General features: G+C 40.4%; 1 protein-coding gene across 4 annotated transcripts in view; it reads left to right on the forward strand.

Moving 5' to 3' along the window:
- The first annotated feature begins 213 nt into the window (after window positions 1-213).
- The window catches only part of PAIP2B (poly(A) binding protein interacting protein 2B), a 44,086-nt gene continuing 22,891 nt past the window's right edge, over window positions 214-21,408 (forward strand). Inside the window, exons 1-2 of one of the 4 annotated variants that reach the window (XM_009442641.5) lie at window positions 892-967; window positions 1,058-1,113. The gene's annotated coding sequence lies outside the window, so the exon portion shown is untranslated. Of the gene's footprint in view, window positions 395-864; window positions 968-1,057; window positions 1,114-21,408 lie in introns of those variants that run through there. The other 3 variants (XM_001139063.7, XM_009442643.5, XM_009442642.4) reach the window with 3 other exon arrangements.

Here is a 21,408-nt window from a genome sequence, read left to right on the forward strand (position 1 = left end):
ACCACAGGAAAAAAAATGAAGGAAGAGAAAAGACAGACATTAAAACCAATCAGAAGCTGAAACTTCTGAGGGAGTGGGCGGGCACTGCTTCACATTTAGACCAATAAAAACCACATATGCCATTCTAGGTGACCGAACGGCATCTTCTTTGGCCCAATAGACGAATGGGGCGGTGCCCGGCAACCAATGGCTTGGGTTCGGGGGCGGGGCGAGAAGGCAGTGTGCCGTAAGAGATAACCTGGCAAGTGGTAGTGGCGCTTCTCGGGTGCTGTGCTTCACGTTTTGGTACTAAAGGCCGAGACTGTTGTGGCGACGGCGACCTCTACGGCAACGGCTTAAGCTCTCGGAGGAGTGGCAGAGTACGATCTGAAGGAGGGGCTTCTGGTTAGCCCAGGTGGGCTCGGGTGCCCGGGCTGCTGGGGAAAGGACTCGAGGGAAACGCCGTTCTCCCGGCTCTGGGGGCGCCCTGCGCCTCCCTTTCTGCCGCCGTCGGGGCTGTGAAGGGCGGCACGCGCCTGCCCGAGCTCCTGTAGGGAGGGAAAGCGCGCGGGGTCCCACGTCGCGGCCATCGGCGAAAAGGGGCGTCCGCTGGGGTCAGCCCCTGCCCCTCGGGAGCGATAGGGGGTTTTCGTCCCTTTCCCCCCCGCACAGGTGCTCTGTTTTCCCCCCACTCCCACCCAAGTTCCTGACTCCCCTCAGCGTCCTCCTAACACTCGAACCGGATTCTTGGCCTGCGTCCCATTTCTACCCAGGTGCAACAATGCTAGGCAAATTGACCCGCGCGGCATCCCCCGCCCCTCTCCCCGGGCTGGAGGGGGAGGGATTGCGCGTCGTGCCCTTCCCCTATTCGCGGCCCCTGCGCGTCCTCTGCCTTTTTATACTTGCTCCAACTCCCCCTTGACTCCAGCCCTCATTCTTCATGCCCCATTTGCCTGGGAGACGTTCGCCACTTCTCTTGTGCCTTGCGGTCCGTGAGTGAGCCCATCACCCCCTACCAACCCCTAAATTCCATTCTCATCTCTCCAGAAAACTAACATTTTCCACTTGCCTCTTCCAGGCAGCTGGAAGGTGAACTGAGAGAGGCAGAATACGCTGAACAGGGAGTTTGGCAAGGTTGGGAACTTTAATGTTTTGTTCCTGGTAGACTGTTTTTGCCTTCAAATGGCATTTGACCATTATACCCGCTCTAGAATCTTTGTCCTAATGCAGTTCTTTTGGTGGTAATTGCTGAAAATGCAGTTGAAAAGGGCTAACTAGAAGCAAGGGATTTAAATTTTGTTACTATTATTTTAAGTAAATTGAATTGGATTATACTTTAAACAGCTTAACTGGGGTTTCTGGGAATTTGTAGTGTAAGGGCCTGGCTACCCTACTTTGTCATAAAATATAGAACATACTTAGTTGTACAGCACAGTGTGATTCGATCACACCCAACCTATGAATGGATAATAACAGCATTGAATCTGTTTAAAAACAACATTCCCTGTTCCCTTTTCACCTTCATAGTATATTCGTTTGGTTTCTAGTAATGTCGGTTCTAGCCATATGTTTTTTGATAACAGTACAAACTATGCTGTGCCTAAGTAAAATTATGCCAACAATTTTATGGGGAAAAGCTAATGCACTGCTCTTAGTTTTGATTAAGATTTTAGACGTTTGAAAATATAAATTCAGATATTGGACAGTGAGGGTTTTATTTTGAAGGTTGGAGGAGATTGAAGTGTTGGGGTGAGACTGATAGGCTCCTTTGGCTACTTGTATATCGGGGTGGGGAGAATATACAGGTTTACAAAATCTTGTAAATTCTCACAGTGCTTAGTTTCCTGACTTTACAAAAATTGGAATTGTTTTTCCTAGCTTTCAGTGGAGAAATGTAAGCTATGAGTTTAACATCATGTTCACTGTGTTTTGGCCAGGATTTTGCAAGCTTTTGTGGAAAAAATTATATTGCTTTCTTTATCCTGTTTGTAATGTATGTATCAGTATGCTTCCTTGTATTTTACTGTGGTAAAATTGTATCTTGTATATAAAGAAAAAAGTCTATTATAGTGAATTAAAAGAAATCTTTACTCTGAGGTGGCAGCCTTGTCTAATGGACCATATGTTTAAGCCTTGTTAATAAATCACACTAGAGCCTAGCACAGTGGTGTGTGCCTGTAATCCCAGCCACTTAGGAGGCTGAGGCAGGAGGATTGCTTGAACCTAGGAGTTTAAGACCAGCCTGGGCAACATAGTGAGACCCCATCTCAGTCAATCAACCAATCAATCAATTACACTAAAAAGAGTAAGATCTTAAAACTGTTCCAACAAATGTCTGGGTGTCTAAAACAAGGAAAAGAGTTTATGACAGAGTTACAGCAGTCATCAGAGAAAAATCCTGGACAAATTGCAAATCTGTAACAGTTGTGAATTGCTAGGACTGCAGCTGAAAACCAAAGTTATTTTTGTGCAGTCTTTTTTGGGAGTATTTGTGTTTAATAATAACTTGTTTGCAAATTTAGAGGACTCTAGCTATGATTTCTTCTTAGAGACCTTGAGGAGCTCACAGTTTAATGGAAGAGAGAACTAGAAACCAATAATTAAATGCAGAGAGTGAGGTTCTACAGTAGAAGGTATATACAGGGTGCAGAGAAGCACGATGGCACTGTGTTCTGACCTCATCTCCTACTGCTCTAGACTTCCTGAAGTGCCATTTCCTGAACCTACCTGTTTTTTTCCACCATCTGGACCTCTCTCTGTATGCACTGTTCTCTCTCCTTGCAAGCCTTTTCCACACCTTATGTGCTTGGTGAAATTCTGTTTCTTCAGAATCTTGAAGCCTGCCTCTGCCTCATCCAAATGTTTTGCCTACTTCTCTGTTATTTCTTTATAAATAATTATAGTCGATTCTCATTATTTGCAGTAGTTATATTCTATAAAGTTGCCAAGAACACTGAATTATCAAATATTCAACCCTTGTTCCCAGGGAAAATATATACATATATACATATCTCACATAGATTACAAAATTAATTCCTAAAAACAACTCATCCTGGTAGATTGAATTTTCTTTATTTACAAAAAATAAAGGAAGTACAGAAGTGTTAAGCGATTTGCCTGAGGCCTCTCTACTAACAGGTGCCAGAGTTAAGATTCAGACTCGTCCAGATGGCCCCGGAGCCAGAGCTTCTTGCACTACGCTGCACTGCCCTCTGCTGTCTCTGTCCTCTGGTCATCTTTGTATGAGGGCTGAGACAAGGCTGAGGGTCACCTTATTTGATCTTAGCTTGGGACTTGGGCAAGGAGTGACATATTTTTCACTACTATGTGTATATCCATAAGTCACCTTGAAAGCTCCACAAGTATTTGGGGATTACAAAGACATTTTAGCAAGTAAGCAAATTTGCAAATATGGGATCCACAAATAATGAAGATGAACTGTATTTGTAAGTGACTGCTAGGGTCTGTTTCATGGTAACCCCTTTCCCCAACAATGTGGACTATTTCTTTAGCTTATTTGATAGTTTGTACATTTATTCATAAATTTATTCAGTTATCATATATTCATTCATTCAGTTTGTTCATTTATCATATATTAAGCACTTACCATAAGTCAGACTCGGCTGGGCGTGGTGGCTCATGCCTGTAATCCCAGCACTTTGGGAGGCTGAGGCAGGTGGATCACGAGGTCAGGAGTTCAATACCAACCTGGCCAGGATGGTGGAACCCTGTCTCTACTAAAAATACAAAAAAATTAGCCAGGCATGGTGGCAGGCGCCTGTAGTCCCAGCTATTCAGGAGGCTGAGGCAGAGAATTTATTGAACACAAGAGGCAGAGGTTGCAGTGAGCCGAATCGCGCCACTGCACTCCAGCCTGGGCGACAGAGTGAGACTCCATTTCAAAAAAAAAAAAAAGTCTGTGTTTTTTTTTGTTTGTTTGTTTGTTTTTGAGATGGAGTTTCGCTGTTGTCACCCAGGCTGGAGTGCAATGGCACGATTTCAGCTCACTGCAACCTCTGCATCCTGGGTTCAAGCAATTCTCCTGCCTCAGACTCCAAGTAGCTGGGATTATAGGCTCACACCACCACACCCAACGAATTTTTGTATTTTTAGTAGAAACAGGGTTTCACCATGTTGGCCAGGCTGGTCTCGATATTCTGACCTCAGGGAATCCACCCATCTTGGCCTCCCCGAATGCTGGGATTACAGGCGTGAGCCTCTGCATCCAGCCTCAAACTCTGCTTTAATCTGTGGTGAACAAGCTGGAGATTAAGGTCCTGCCCTGTGGATTTTATATTTGCCTAAGAAAGACAGATAAGAGCTAAGTCAGGAGCTCTGGGGAAAGGCCCAGGTTGGAATTAAAGATTCACTTGACCAAGGTAAACCTGGTGTGCCTGCTCCTACTTCACATCCCCAGACATACTTCCAGAACATTTCCTTTTGTATTTTTGTGTACAAACTCTTCCTTTTGAGCCTCTCTCCATTGTCACATGTCAACCTCTACTTGTCTTTTGTTGATTTTGAGGCCACTTGCCCATGTAAGTGGCAGGATATTATAGAAGAATCATGCTGACCTGGGTCTTTGAATTCTGGTTCTGCTACCTACCAACTGAGTTCCTTTGGTCAAGCTCTTGGACTTCTGAGCCTGTTTCCTAATTCCAAAAGTGGTATATGATGTGTTAGTCCCTGGTGGGTTGCAAGAAAGAGGCACACACATATCAGCTTTGGTGATGAGGGCTGAATGTAAACTTGGATGGAAAGTCATCTAAGCAGCCATATTGTCTCTTGGCCCTAGTACTTTCAAAACTTCACAGAACATTAATTTAGCAGTATTTAGTATTTGAGCTCTGAAGACCTGCCCTCTTTTCCTTTGTTCACTCAACATTTGTATTTTCCAAGAGAGAATATCTGATTGGATTAGTCTGTCACCTTCTAAAAACAGAAGGCCCCTACTAGAGAGAATTTTGAGCTGTGCCATCATGTCCTTGGTGACTGATCTCCCTGAAGTTCAGCCTATATGTCGTCCTCAGCTGAAGCACTGAGCCCTGGTCCAGTCACTTGTGGCCACAGAAGTAAGGTTGGTTTTATGCATTACCAGTCACACAGATATGCTACAGATATGCTTTTTTGTGTATGCCACAGTCACATAATAGTTGTATTGTGTCTGGAGTTGCTTCCTGCCTGTGGGTTCATAGCCTCACTGACTTCAAGAATGGAGCCCCAGACCTTCGTGGTGAGTGTTACAGCTCTTAAAGATGGTACGGACCCAAAGAGTGAGCGGTAGCAAGGTATATTGTGAAGAGTGAAAGAACAAAGCTTCCACAGCCTGGAAGGGGACCCCAGCAGGTTGCTGCTGTGGGCTCAGGTGGCCAGCTTTTATTCCCTTATTTGTCCCCTCCCATGTTCCGTTTCTGGGCTATCAAGAGTGCCCTTTTTTCAATCCTCCCTGCGATTGGCTACTTTTAGGGTCCTGCTGATTGGTGCATTTTACAGAGCGCTGATTGGCGCATTTTGCAGAGCACTGACTGGTGCATTTTACAATCTTCTTGTAAGAGGAAAGTTCCCCAAGTCCCCACTCGACCCAGGAAATCCATCTGTCCTCACCTCTCAGTATGACTATAGCATATTTTAAAAGAACCCTTTGGAGAGTTTCTTTAGAAGACGATTGAGAGTATAACAGTTCTAGAGTTTCATGGCCTTTTGTCCAATTCAAATACTTACCTAATATAATCATAGATAATTATTAATAAAGAATCTAACAAGGTAATTGACACATGTCAAAAATTCAATACATCTCCCTTTTGGTATTGCATTTAGTATTATAGTGTGGTTATTTGTTCATATGGCTGTTTTTCATACTAGACCATGAGCTCTGTGAGGGCAGGGTCTACAGTTTCAACTGTAGAAATTCTGAACTCTTACTGAAAGAATGGGAGGATAGAAAGGCTTCCCAGAGAAGGTATTATTTAAGCTGATATCTTTAAGGGTGAGTAGGAATGCTTTCCAGGTGAATAAAACCTTCAGACATCATTCCAAACAGATACTAGCAGGTGCAAAGGCACAGAGATATAGAGATGGTGAAGTTTACTTATGTGCTGTTTGTATTAAAAATACAAAGAACAAATAAAAACAAAAATTAAAAATCATCTAGAGGAAAAACTATGAATGGGCTTGGCCAGAGGGCATGTCACAATTGAGTTAGCTATGACCATAGATACTCAGTAATGGATGGAAGTTTTAGGGAAAGAGTATAACATTCTCAGGTTGTTGGCAGAGTATCTAGAACAATTTAGAAATACAGGTAATTGAATTCTGGGAATGATTACACTGTAGTGAAATCATTTACTTCTTCTCTGCCTGTGAAGCATACATGTGTTGCACACTGTTCAAGGTCCTGAAAATGAGACTTCTTCTCAAGGAGCTCATGAGCAATCAAGGGAGACAGATGGGTGAACAGCTGATTATCATGTGACAAGTGAGGTAATAGAGGTATAACAAAAATGCTATCTAAACAAGAAGAAAGGAATAATTAGTAATATATGGAGTGCTGGGGAAAGATTTCTCAAATGAAGCTGGCCGGGTGTGATGATGGCTCATGCCTGTAATACCAGCACTTTGGGAGGCAGAGGTGGGAGAATCCAGGAGTTCAAGACCAGCCTGGTCAATAGAGCAAGACCCTGTCTCTATATTTGAAAAAATAAACAAATATTTTTTAAAAACGAAGTGATATTTGAGCACTCTGGAGCACTATACAAATATAGGACAGACTGAAGGAATTAATCCACCTTAATTTGAGTTAACATTTTTAAACATTTTATATTGCAGAAATAGTACATATTCACTGTTGTGAAATTAGAAATAATTGATTGGCAAGGAGCAGGGGACTACAAAGCACTCCACAGATCCACCATACTGAGACAGTGGTTAGTGCTTTGATGGGTTTATTTTATACTTTCTATGCATATACATGTATTGTATACATACATATGCATGGTTAAATAGAAATGGTTCATCCTAGCTGTTCTGTTTATCCCTTTATTTTTATGAAATAAATCCCCAAAGAGTACATTTGCTTTGTCCAAGGGAATCTTTTGTTACATGCTGCTGTACATAATGAAAACTGAAAAAGGGGCTAATAATTCAGCCTAGTGACCATGTGGGCTTGCAGTAATTTAAATAGAGGCCTCATGAGAGGCACCTTCGGAAATGAATTTGGTGTGTGTAGGTGGTTATGCTTGGCATCATTGTTTGTGCTAGTATGATAGGGATGACTTCAGTGCCTGCCATCAGGGAACTGGTTAAGTAAACTATGGTACATCCAAATGATGGAATACTGTGTAGTTGTAAAGAAGAATGAGAAAGACCTATGTACTCATGTGGAAGAACTAGATATTGTGTGTGTTTTTAAAAAAGGAACAAGGAATGGTATATGGATGGCATAGTGTATATGGTATGCTACTTTTTGTGTTGAGAGAGAAGAGTAGAGTAAGAATATACATGTGTGTTTGCAGAGATAACTTCTGAAATGATAATAAGAAACCAATTAAAAGTGTTTGGCTGTGGAGGGAGAATAGGACTATGAATGGGATTTTGCCACATACATTTATAGATAGTTATATTTTAAATTTTTTTGAACTACGTATTTGCGCACATTACCCTTTTAAAAATAAGTGAATGAAGGAATGAAGTGGGATTATGAGAACGAGATAAGAAAAAAGGTTCTATGGGGCTGCCCATCTTTTTAGTACCCAGAGAATATTAATACATAGCAATAGCAGCAAAAATTGGAAGAGTAGCCCCAGGAAGGTGGGGAATCAGCCTTTCCTTTGTCTTTTCCTCAATTTCATATATTTTAAAAAATGAGAACAGTAAAACAATTTAAAACAAAAATGTTTCCAGAACTTGTAAAATAAAAGGAATATGGGGCAGCTTAGTGTAGTGCACATCCCGAAAATGGGCTGATTCACCTCAAGAGGCAAGGAGTCAAGCTCTCTAGCCTACATGGGATACATACATGAGAAAAATAAGAAAAAGAAAAGAAATGTAAAAATAAATGAAAATAACACTTATCCCTGATTATAAAGGAAATCACATTCTTTTTACAATAATTTAACAAAATATAAAGAAAAACCCTTAGGCTGGGCGCGGTGGCTCACGCCTGTAATCCCAGCACTTTGGGAGGCCAAGGTGGGTGGATCACAAGGTCAGGAGATTGAGACCATCCTGGCTAACACCGTGAAACCCCGTCTCTACTAAAAATACAAAAAAAAAAAAAAATTAGCCAGGCGTGGCGGCGGGCGCCTGTAGTCCCAGCTACTCGGGAGGCTGAGGCAGGAGAATGGTGTGAACCCAGGAGGCGGAGCTTGCAGTGAGCCAAGATCGCGCCATTGCACTCCAGCCTAGGCGACAGAGTGAGACTCCATCTCAAAAAAAAAAAAGAAAAGAAAAAAAAAGAAAAACCTTTAATTCTGCCACTCAAAACATTCTGGTTTGCTGCTTTTTATACTTTTTTATGCATATAAACATTTTTAAAAGTAGAATCATAAAATATAGTCTTTTGTCACATTATATTTTGGGCATGTTTCTGTGGCAGTAAATATATCCTGGCATCATCATTTTTAATAGCTGGCTGTATATTAAGTGAATCATTGCCACTCCAGAGGTGAATTTCCTTAGATATACATTTTAATGGACTTGAGCAAGCATTTTTGGATGGAATTCATAGGAGTAGAATTTCTGGAGGAAAATAACAAAAAAAACAGTTTTAGGGTTTTTAATAGAAATTTTCAAATTATCCTGCAGGAAAATGGGTTCAGTATATACTCCCACCAACAGTGACAGAGTTCCAGTTTCCCCCTTCCATTTGTCATCTTTGCTCGTCTTTAAGCAGAAAATCTCATTGTTTTAATTACATTTTCTTTAATTTCCAGTGCTTTTGAGTCTTTTTAATATGCTTATTGGCCATTTTTATTCTTGTGGGAAGTGCCTTATTTCTCCATTATTTGTTTTTTTCTGAGTAATTTTATAAAATTATAAAATAATTTTATCTTTTTTATCATTTTTCTTTTTCTGAGTAATTTTAAAGATTTCTTTATAGGCTAGGGATACAAACCTTTTATCTGTCATTGAGGTTACCAAAACTGTCTCCCAGTAAGTAATTTGTCATTTTGCTTTATTTTTTCTTTCTTTTTTTGCTAGCCAAGCTCCAAAGTCACATTTCACTTTATTTTTATTGGGCTGAATGAAAGCATTTTAACTTAGTGATGTTAGTGTAAACAGGAGTAGGGCAGAATGTAATTATCTAGGTCTCGGTCTGTCACCCAGGCTGGAGTGCAGTGCCATGATCATAGCTCCTGCAGCCTCAAACTCGTGGGCTCAAGTGATTTTCCCGCCTCAGCCTCCCAGGTAGCTAGGACTACAGGTATATACCACCACGCCCAGCAGATTTGAAAAATTTTTTGTAGAGATAAGAATTCGCTATGCTGCCCAGGCTGGTCCTGAATTCCCGACTTCAAGTAATCTCCCCCCTTGGCTTGCCAAAGTGCTGGGATTGTAGGCATGAGCTACTGCTCCCAGCCGAGAGCTTACTGTTGTTTGCTAGTGGTGTTCTTGGTATCTTTTCATATTTGAGGCTTTATTGCTAGTACTGAGGTATTACCCTCACCATCTGAGGTTTGAGGACTTTTGTTTTTAATATTGAACAGATGGAACTGTTTAGTTCTGCATCTTTGCAGGTAACACAATGTGCCTACCAGGACTCTGCCTCATGTCCACTGAAAGCAAGAAGCAATACAGTAAAACTTTGCCTGGGTAGAGGCTTTGAAAGAATGGAGTATTCTGGTTTAATTCTATTAACTTGGAAGTATGAAGGTGAAAAAATTCAAAAGTTTAATTTCCTGTAGAATGCAATCCAAAAATATAGGCTGGGCTTGGTGGCTCACACCTGTAACCCCAGCACTGTGGGAGGCCCAGGTGGGTGGATCACCTGAGGTCAGGAGTTTGAGACCAGCCTGACCAACATGGTGAAATGGTGAAACCTTGTCTCTACTAAAAATAGAAAAATTAGCTGGGCCATGGTGGTGGACTCCTGTAATCCCAGCTACTCGGGAGGCTGAGGCAGGAGAATCACTTGAACCTGGGAGGTGGAGGTTGCAGTGAGCCAAGATCATGCCACTGCACTCCAGCCTAGACGACAGTGAGACTCCGTCTCAAAAAAATTAAAAAATATATATATATAGCCAATAATTCCACTTTTCTTCTCTTAGTAAGTTTGGACATTCAGATCTACTTGGTGTTTTATTATAGAACTCCTAGTGTGCCTGAGACTTACATTGTGAAGATCCTTTTCTAAAACTTTAGATGTAAGAGGATGTAAATGGTTTTGTATCAGAGCAGTCTGGATGAGAACTGACACCTGTAAATATACTTCTTAGACTAAGTCTCTGATTGCCATTTGTTCTTATTTAACTCATAAAATACATTGGATGGAGGGTGAGAGTAGAAAGGAGATATATGTCTTTTAATTGGATGTCATTATTTCATATCAAGATAGAACATACAGTATCCCTGGCTTTGGGCCTCCAGAAAGAAACACATTTTTCTAAGTGCTATATGCCAGAGGTTCTTGAACACCTGGAGGGCTTATTGCAACACAGATTGCTGGGCCCTATTCCAGAGTTTCTGATTCATCAGGTCTAGGGTGGGGCCTGAGAATTCGCATTTATAACAAGTTCTCAGGTGATTCTGACGCTGCTGGTCCAGAGACTACATTTTTGAGAACCATTCTTGTATACTAAAAATTGTAGAACTCTAGAAGAAAGCTCTTTGGTCTGGGATGAGAAACACACAGGTTATGGAGCAAATCATGACAGATTCAACCCTTGATCCCAGCCTAGTGTGGAGTTCAGGTTACAAGCAATACACAGTGACATAACACAATTCTTGGTTTTTTATGATTGGAAGTCATAGCCAAGTATCTAGTGAGAAACTCCATTTCATTTGCAAGGCTTAGAGAGGCCAGGAGATTCTAGGCAAATAGGATTTAGTGATTAACCCCATGAAAGTAAGAGTTATTTATGTCCTTTTTCTCTCCCCCATCACTTAGCATTTAGCCTTTAGAAGGGCCTTGTATTTTTTAAAACTGGTAAAGAGCTTTGAGTGCTTATTAAATCGAAACCTTTGTGTGTTTTTAAAGATATTAGACATGTTTCTTGAGATTATTTTAAACAGTAATGTAGGAGAATAAGAGAAACTTTTTCCAAAAAAGAAAAATCACTATGATTATTTTATCTTATTGGAATGTTGGATAATATAGTCTCCTTCATTAATCATCAAGCATGCTATAGGTTTTCCATTTTTATAGGATTTGTACCTCAACTGAGGTAATACTGGTAATTCTTGTACTCCATTTGAAGATGAAAAATCAAGGCCAAAATCAAAGACCTGGCATAGAAGCTGGATAATGAAGACAGCTTCAAAGGAACACATAGATACACACACACATAGATACACAGATATATAAAGTATGCACAAATATATTTTTTAAAGTTTTATTTATTGTTATTATTGTCAGCACAGACAAAGATATCTGTGCTGAACTTAGGCATCATATGTAGAATCTTTGGGTTGAAGAGAAAAGAAACTGTGGAAGCCACACCTTTTCATAGAGGAGTTTTGCTTTAACAAGTTTTTCTTGCTTGTCAACTCTAATTTCTATCGTTCCACGGCTAATAGTCTCAGTTGACCAGCTGGTTCAGCCTAGACTGTTTGAAGGAATAACTAGTATTACAAACAGTGGGTTAGGCAGATTCCCTACTTGGAAACATTCCTGTTTTTCTCCCCTTACCCCTCAGAGAAGAGTTTGAGTGAAGAAGGGTAGAACTAGAACCCACAGATTAAACTGGTGGCTCTGAAGCCTGGCTGCACATCAAAAACAACCCAGACTGTTTTCTAGAAAACGACACAGATTTTGCGCCTCACCTTTAGACCATCTGAATTGTGATCTCCTAGGATGGACCTTTTTGGGAGGCTGGGGGGAGTCTGCATTTTTTTTTTTTTTTTTTTTTTTGAGACGAAGTCTCGCTCTGTCACCCAGGCTGGAGTATGGTGGCACGATCTTGGTTGTGTCTGCATTTTTAAATAACTTTCCCAGGTAATTTTATATAGGCTCCTGGACTGTATGCCTCAGATCAGATCAGTGCCAGTCCCAGGTGAATTTTCACCAGCTTATTGTGAAATAAGAAGTATAAGGACCACATAGTATTTTTCGTAACATTAAATTCATTCAGTTTAAAGAATTGTCTTTTGCATTGAATTAAGACCTTCTTTTGTTTTTTTTGGTGCTAAAATATCCTTTTATAGAATGATGTTGATAAGGATGTTTTTACCATCTTTGTATGTTTTTAAATTGGAATCCTATATTGTCCTCAATATTTTTTAAAATCTCCTGGTTTATGAAATCCTAAATACTGAGTGCCTCTGATCTAATCATCCTTGGAAACTGTTTTTTAAATTCTTTGGAATACAGGTTCATAGAGGGTCCAAAGCCCTTGGAACTAGACAACTCTCAGAATTCAGAATTTTTCAGGTTTAGGAAGATGCTTTCTCTGTTACGAATGCCTCAGTGTGTCTGATGCAGCATCCTTAGTCACCCGATACATTAATATTTCTGAGCAAAACAGGAGTATTCACACTAAGTGGGTAGATAAAGGCTGTATATAGCTTCATATCAGTTCAGGCCAAATTTTACTGTCCTGCAAGTTTTGACATAAAACATATGAAAAATTCTTGGTTTTTAGAGCTGTTTGGATATTGGAATTGTACATAATGGATTGTAGACCTATTTGGAGGTTTGGTTTCTCATCCTAAAAATATTAGCAAGCTTCAAATTAAATGGAGCTTCATATGTTCATGGTAGGGAATGTAATTTATTTTGATTTAAATAAACCACCATGTGCTGTGATTGGTTTGTGTTTTCCTTCCAAAGACCTCAGTACTTTTGTTGAATAGCATTTTTCTTCAGCATGGTTCCCCGAACCCCATTTTTAATATTTGAGATCAAATCAGAGTTTTCTATTATAGCCTTTCTGGACCTAAAGTGGGAAGTGTGAGAGTATGGGGTAGTCACTACATGGAAGTGGTTAAGAGCATGGGCTTTGGGACCAGAAAGACCTAAGCTTAAGCACTAATTCTAGTACTACTAGGTTATACTTTAGGCAAGGTGTTTAATAAATCTCTGATGGCTCATACCTGTAATCCTAGCCACTTGAGAGGATAAGGTGGGAGGATCACTTGAGCCTAGAAGTTCAAGTCCAGTCTGGACATCATAGTGAGACCTGTCTCTAAAAAAATTTTTTTTAATAAATAAATGAAAGGTGGAGTATTTGTATGAAAACAACTAGGAGACTAACAGTCCCTGCCTTGTGGGATTGTTATGAAGATTAAAAGAGAGACTGTTACTGAAGTACTTAGAAGAGCTATTATTTTGTTGCTGTCCTTTCCCCCTTGTATTTGGATAGATTATGATAGTTGTTTTTTCTATGTAACTTAATTGTCCAGTGGGGTTCTCATTCCTTTAAAGGCCTGGAGAAACTTGTCTTAAATGCTTTCCCAATTCATAAATTGGGACATAATTCCCAATTCATACTTAAGTCTCACCGTTGCAATTTAGACATAAAATCTGCCTCTTGAGTGGTTTCCACACCAAAAAATCCACAGACTCCTGAATTTTATATGGGCCTAATAGTCTTACTGAAAATTGGAAGTCTTAAGGTGTAGTCCATTTTACACAGTGTGAGGCCTTTCATACTCTGAAATGTACGACTCGACTTTTTCTTCTTCACTCTGTTTAGCACTGTGCCCTCATTAGCCAGATAAATGTTCCCCTTTCTCCCAGGAAATGTTCTGACCTTACCCTCGTCCCTCAAGGACCCTCTTTCTCCCCAAGATTAACTTTCAAAGAGCTTTTCCAACCCAAAATGGCACCCTTCCTGAAAAGATTTCTAGTGGATACTGTTTTCTCTACCTCATTACAGATGTATTATGCTGCTTGGCTCCCCACTTTGTTGTGGCAAACCTTTATTTCCAGAAATATGTCAAAGAAAATGAACATGTGATCCTTTTTTGTGATTTTTGTTGGGATTCACTGTATGAATTTCTTCTAGTTTAGATAATTCCACTGTGGCAAGCTTTTATTCTTATTATACAGCTCGTAAAGAGAATGTTATAGTCATTTGGTGTTATTAATGCTAAAATAGTAAACAAGAACACAAAATTTTCTAGATTAGAAGTGTTTTTCCCCACTGCTCCCCAGGCCAGGCACAGTGCCTCACATCTGTAATCTGGCACTTTGGGAGGCGGAGGCAGGAGGATTGCTTGAAGCCAGGAGTTTGAGACCAGCCTGGGCAACATAGCAAGACCCCTTCTCTAAAAAAAAAAAAAAAAAAATTAGCCATGCCTGGTGGTGTACACCTGTAGTCTTAGCTACCTGGGAGGCTGAGGCAGGAGGATTGCCTCAGCCCGGGAGTTCAGTGCTGCAGTAAGCTATGATTGCACCACTGAGCTCCAGCCTGGTCTACAGAGTGAGACCCTGTCTCTATAAAAATTAAAAAATAGGCTGGGCATAGTGGTTCATGCCTGTTATCTCAGCACTTTGGGAGGCTGAGGCAGGAGGATCACTTGAGTCCAGGAGTTCAAGACCAGTCTGGGCAACATGGATCCCATCTCTAAAAAAAAATAAGTAAGTGTTTTTTAATCCCTCTTGAGTAACTTGATTTGTCAAAAACAGATTCCAGAGTAGTGCTGTCACTGACTGTGGGGAATAACTGTTCATACTCAACTAAGAGTTCTCACTCACAGATCCTAACCCCTAAGGGCATGGGCTTCCTGCTGAGGAAATGAGATTTAGAATACAGCGTTCTAAAAATGGCAGTTAACAGATTATTTATTAAGGACCTGGTGGGTGCACAGAGGCATGCTAGAAGCTGTAAAGGACTTGATTCTTGCCCTCAAGAAACTTCCAAGGTTATAGACTAGTCCCAAAACAAGTAATGAGTGATGCTCTCTCAAATATACATACAATGAAATGTGAGATGGAGGTGAAGATGGGGAAGACCTTAGGCTCGGAGATTGTATTCAGGCTTTTATAGTGGCATTTATTTGATATAATTATGCATTTAAAAAACAAATTGTCATCACATCAGTCTGAAATGTATAGAGACACTTGTTGGTGAGAAAGGTTTTTTATATATAATAATTTACCCATAGGAATGTTTTTGATTAACGTTGTCTGTTAAAGACTTCACAATATTTCCCCCATTAATAGTCTATATCTTTTTGGAGCTGATCTGGAGAAGTCAAGGACCATATGCTAATTGCTATTTGATGTTATTCTGGGAGGACAATTGATTGGCTTTGGGGCAAGGAGTTGGAACTTGAGGACTCAAAGGTGGGTCTGAGTCTAGAGATCTTGCCACTGACTTTTGGCAAGTCTTTTGATTCTACCTTTGAAACTGCCTTTAAATGCCTTGTGGAGTACATTTTATGACTGTTCTGTACGTTTCCAGTAGAATGACAGTAATATCACAGAACATCCTTGGGGCATTGTTTCTAAAAGTTTGGGACTGTTAATAGTTACTAGGTTAAAAATGTAATATATGTAATAAAGGTAACAAATTAATACATAAATTTGGGAAATGCTTGGTAAATTAAACAGGACTTCTCAGGACAATGAATTTACACATGGCCATGATTTTTTTTTTTTTTCAAAGAGCATTCACAAGACTGTAGTTTGTAGAACACTAGTTTGGGAACTGTTGGTGTAGGAATTAGGGTAATTAGGATTTGGACTATTCCAGGTAGAGGTTGTCACTATATTCGAGGAATTGTTCTTAAGTCTTTAGTCTTTCTATATATCGGAATTACCTATGGCAAATTAACAAGCAGAAATACAAAAATTGGGCCTTGGCTCAGGCCTAACAAATCAGAATATCTGCAAAGTATGGATGTGGAAAAACTTCCAGGTGATTCTATATACTCCTAAGACTGAAAACCGCTCAATTAGAATAGATCTTCTTGCCACTTGCTAAATGCAGTCTTTTTTTTTTTTTTTTGAGACAAGTCTTGCTTTTGTCCCCTAGGCTGGAGTGTGATGGTGCAATCTTGGCTCACTGCAACCTCTGCCTCCCGGGTTCAAGCGATTATCCTGCCTCACCTCACCCCCTACCTCCCCAAATAGCTGGGATTACAGGCGCCTGCCACCACGCCCAGCTAATTTTTGTATTTTTAGTAGAGACGGGGTTTCACCATGTTGACCAGGCTGGTCTAGAACTCCTGACCTCAGGTGATTCACCCACCTCGGCCTCCCAAAGTGCTGGGACTATAGGCATGAGCCACTGCGCCTGGCCAGCTAAATGCATTCTTAATCCTATTTCAGTACGCTTCTGTTTTGTTTTCTTGGGTCTGGTCCAGGGACTAGACTGTTGCTGTAATTAAGTTCAGTTTTATTATTCTTCCCAGAGTATCTGCATCCCAATTTTCAGATTCCATTTCATCGTGGGGCAAACTTATAGGTCAGTATAGGACAAGTCTTAAACATGAATGAAAAAGAGGTTGTATTGTATTTATATTGTCTTTCTCATTTGGCAGCCTTGAGTTTAATTTAGAAAATGCCTCTATTTGTAATTTACCTTTGTTTTGATATATTTTACAAATATAGGGACCACATAAGTGATTTTCCTCTTTTTCCTGACTTCCTTGTCAACTAATACGTTTTTGAAAGCTTCTTGTTAACTTATAATTGCAGGTAAGTTCCATTTTCTGTTTGCTTAAGCTCACTGACGTTATATTTGCAAGCACTGTTCTTGCATCAAATGGAAGATAGCCAATGGAACATTTGTGCATTGAGGTCAATATAGGAAAACTTAGCAGAATGACTACTTATTTGTTTTCTGTTAATGTCCATGCAGCTGCTCTGGAAATAAATGAAATGGAAGTACATGGGACAAAATCATTCTAATTTGAAATTTACCTGGAACCTTTTAAAAATTTTTCATATACATGTTGTACGTCTCCTCACCCCACCTAAAGCTGAACTACTCCCCCTTTCTCTTTTTTTCCTTTGATCCTTCACCAAATAATGGAGAAAATCTGATGGGTTTATTTACTTAGTAAAAGAAAATCTTGTAAAACAAGGAGAGAAATTATTTTAGTGCAAAGTATGACATGGTATATAAAAATATGTTCTGGCCGGGAGTGGTGGCTCATGCCTGTAATCCCAGCACTTTGGGAGGCTGAGGCGGGCAGATCACGAGGTCAGGAGATCGAGACCATCCTGGCTAACACAGTGAAACCCTGTCTCTACTAAAAATACAAAAAATTAGCTGGGCATAGTGGCACGTACCTGTAGTCCCAGCTACTCAGGAGGCTGAGGCAGGAGAATCGCTTGAACCCAGGAGGTGGAGGTTGCAGTGAGCCGAGATCGCACCACTGTACTCCAGCCTGGGGCGACAGAGTGAGACTCCATCTTAAAAAAAAAAAAAAAAGTTCTATGTGATTTTAAAAGGCTTTATAAAATTATTTCTTGTATTGCTTATGTAGCTTTAAAATGTTTATTTGTGTTTGTGTATGTGTGTGACCCTGTGAAAAATTAAAAGAATAAACAAAAAGTTAGAAAGTTAGAAAGTTGGAGTTTGATGCATTAATCCAGGAGCTGTCTGGGCAGGCCAACTTACACTTGGGGGGTATAAGCATTCCTGCTACCAGGGAAGTGAAATTTCCTACCATGGAGTAAGGATGTTTCATGTGGCTTTGTAATGGATAAAATCTTTCTCCTGATGCTTTTCCTACTGCTCTGATTTCGTGTTCACCATGCAACCATCTTTTACTAATTAAGCATCCCAGGCATTTGGATTTTGAATGGTGGGAATGTATTAGCTATTCGAAAATAAATATTCCCTTCTGCCTTCCCAGGACCTACACTATCAACTATACTTTCTCCCTCCTGTATGTATAACCTGTCCCTCTCCACTAGACCCTTTCTATGAACATTTAAATGTGAATTAGACTTTCTAATCTTTAAAGATGTCATTTCCGTGGACTTCATACCCCTCCAGTTTCTGTCCGTTCCTGCCTCTTCCCTTGGCAGCTGGACTCTGAGTTATCTCATACTTGGTATCACCTACGATTCAGCCTACCTCCATTTGGCTTTCAATCTCATTTTTTCCGTGGAAACTGCTCTCATTAAGGTCATCAGAGACTCCATGGTCCTGAATTCTGTGGACACTTCTCAGTCTTCTTCCTACTTGACCTTTCAGCAGACTTCTGTATTCCTACTTTACTGGAATTGGATTCATTCCCTGTGGCTGCTGTAACAAATTACCACAAACTGGTATCTTAAAACAACATTTATTCTCTCATAGTTCTGGAGGCCAGAAGTCCAAAGTCAAGGCATCAGGAGGGCCACTTTCCTTCTGGAGGCTCTAGGGGATAATTTGTTCTTTGCCTCTTCCAAATTCTGATGGCTGCGGGCATTCCTTGATTTGTGGCCACACCACTCCAATCTCTGCCTCCATGGTCACATTGCCTCCTCCTCTTCTGTGTGTATGTTAAATCTCCCTCTGCTTTTCTCTTATATACCTATCATTGAATTGAGGGCCCATCTGAATAATTCAGGATGATCTCCTTATCTTAAGGTCCTTAATTATATATACAAACACCCTTTTTTCCAAATAAGGTAGCCTTCACAGATTCCATGGATTAGGACATGGACATATTTTTGGGGGGTCTACCATTTAATCCAAATCAAGAAAATACAGAACACTGGGTTCTGTATTTTCTTGATTTCTGTGATGTCACACTTTTCTGATTGTCTTCTTAACTCTCTGGGTTCTTCTCAGTTTCCTTTTCATGTTGCCTTCCTCCTCTACTTGACTTTTTTTTTTGGGGGGGTGAAATGGAGTCTCGCTCCATCACCCAGTCTGGAGTGCGATGGCGCGATCTCAGCTCACTACAACCTCCATCTCCCAGGTCCAAGTGATTTTCCTGCCTCAGCCTCCAAGTAGATGGGATTACTGGCATGTACCACCACACTCAGCTAATTTTTGTATTTTTAGTAGGGATGGGGTTTCACCATGTTGGCCAGGCTGGTCTCGAACTCCTGACCTCAAGTGATCCACCTCCCTTGGCCTCCCAAAGTGTTGGGATTACAGGTGTGAGCCACAGTGCCCGGCTTCTACCTGACTTTTTAAAATGTTCACACACATCAGTGCTGGGTCATGGGCCCTCTTCTCATCTCACTTTGCATTTTCTCCATAGGCAGTATCTTCTATTCCTATGACTTCAGTTACCATTTATATAAACGACTACTCCAACTTCCTATATTTAGGCAGACTTCTCCTATTCTTGGTGCATACAGCCAACCTACTTAACGTCACCATTTCAGTGTTTCAGAAGCATTGCAAATTTAACATGTCCAAAATAGAACTCATCACCTTTTTTACCCCACGCCCCTATCACCACCCAAGAAAAGTTTGCCCTTCCCACAGAGTTCCTTAGCTCAGTGAATGACATTACCATCCACCCAGTTGCTTGTGCCAAAATTATCTTTGATATTTCCCTCAGTCTGACTCCCCACATCTAGTTCATCACCAAAAACCTCCTAAAATAGTTTTGGAGTCTACCTCCTTTCTTCTTACTGCCATCATCTTAGTTCAAGCAGCTACCCTTTTTTCATCTGGATTGGAGCAATAGCTGCCTTACCAGTCTCTCATTATTAACTCTCAGTCTCTGCAATCCGTTTTCCACATGGCAGCCTGAGTGATCTCAAAATATGTCGAATCATGCTACGGTGCATTATAAGGAGTTTCAGAACTCCTTATAATGGCTATTATTTAGGATGAAATCCAAAATCCTTCATGTGGTCTCTTAAGGTCCTGAATGATCTGATCTGGCCCCACCTGCCTCTCCAACCTCATCTCTCTTCCTTGTCATTCTCCGGCTATATACGTACCTACCTTCTTGTAGTTCCCGAAAATTCCCTCCTGCCTTTGATTCATTGTACGTCCTTTTCTCTCTCCTCCGTATTGCTAGTAAACTTACATTCTTTAGGTATCAGTGAAAATGTTTCTTGCTCAGGGAAAGCCTTCTGAACCATCCCCCTCTCCTGGACTAGATTGGGCCCCCTGTTGTTTTCTAATAGTCCCTTTTATAGCATGGATCATTATTATTTTTAACTATTTTCTTGTTTCTCTCCTGAGAGAATGTAAATATCACCAGGGCAAGGGCTGTGTACCCTATCAAAGCAAGAGTCAAGCCCAGTGCCTCAGCACAGAGGGTCAGTAGGCACTCAGATATTAATGAGTGAATAGATTTAATGATCTTAGTTGTTAAGATGTAGCTGAGAGAAAGCAAAACCTGAATCCTGTGGCAGAATATTTGAAATAAAATTTAAAGCTGTCATCCACCATATTTACTTTTTAAAATGGTATTAACCAGACTGAAGGAAGTAATGAAACTGTAGGAAACAAAATAGGAGGGAGTAGTTTTTATTTCAGTTGTTCAGTAGACTTTTTCCAGGTAATTCAGTCAAAAGTCCTAAGTAATCTTAGCAAACTGTTATCATAGGCACATTGCAGGTTTGTAACTTCTGAAAAATATTATTTAAGTTCAAAGAATAGCTAGTTTTTGGCATAAGCATGTTGGATCTGAAAGTTGTGGGTGTTTAAAGTGTTAAACTGATGAAGCATGTATCCTTGAAATATCCTAGATACATTAAAAGTCCTGGAGTTCTTTCTAACATGGAACAGAAGTCCCTATTTCAAGCCACATATTTTAGACACAAATATGTCTTGACCCTTGACCATGATAGTGCCAACTCAAATGCTTGGCAGGCCTTAGCACCCCTGTATTGACTATTAACAGGGTTGTGAGCTTTCCCATTTTCAGCCAAAGTGACAACTGTTATTTCTTATTTTCAGCATGTTTGACATGTGTATAAGAGGGAAAGTGGGGTGAAGGGGAAATAAGTTTCAAATTGTTCTTAGATTTCAAGATGCAATATAGTCACAGACCAGACACAAACTCCTTTATCTACTGTTGAGGTCTAATTCTTAAAGAACTGCTTCTCAAGCAGTGACCTATTTCAAATTGCACATTTGTCTTCTTGATAGATAAAAAGATGTTGTGACGTAGTGGTTTGTGTGGCAGAGTTAATTGCCAGTGTTTATTGAATACCTGTATAAGCTATTGTTAGGTGACAACTTTTCCCAAAGCTTAGCAGGTTAAAACAACTAATATTTATTATTTCATAATTTCTGTGCATCAGGAATCTGGGAGTAGCTTGGCAGGGTGCCTGTGCTTGAGACTCTTAAAAAGTTGCAGTCAAGCTGTCATCTGGGGCTGCTATCTCATCTGAACGCTTGACTGGGAGGAAAA

The sequence above is a fragment of the Pan troglodytes genome, chromosome 12 (genome assembly GCF_028858775.2).
Source record: "Pan troglodytes isolate AG18354 chromosome 12, NHGRI_mPanTro3-v2.0_pri, whole genome shotgun sequence".
Classification (NCBI taxonomy): Eukaryota; Metazoa; Chordata; class Mammalia; order Primates; family Hominidae; genus Pan; species Pan troglodytes.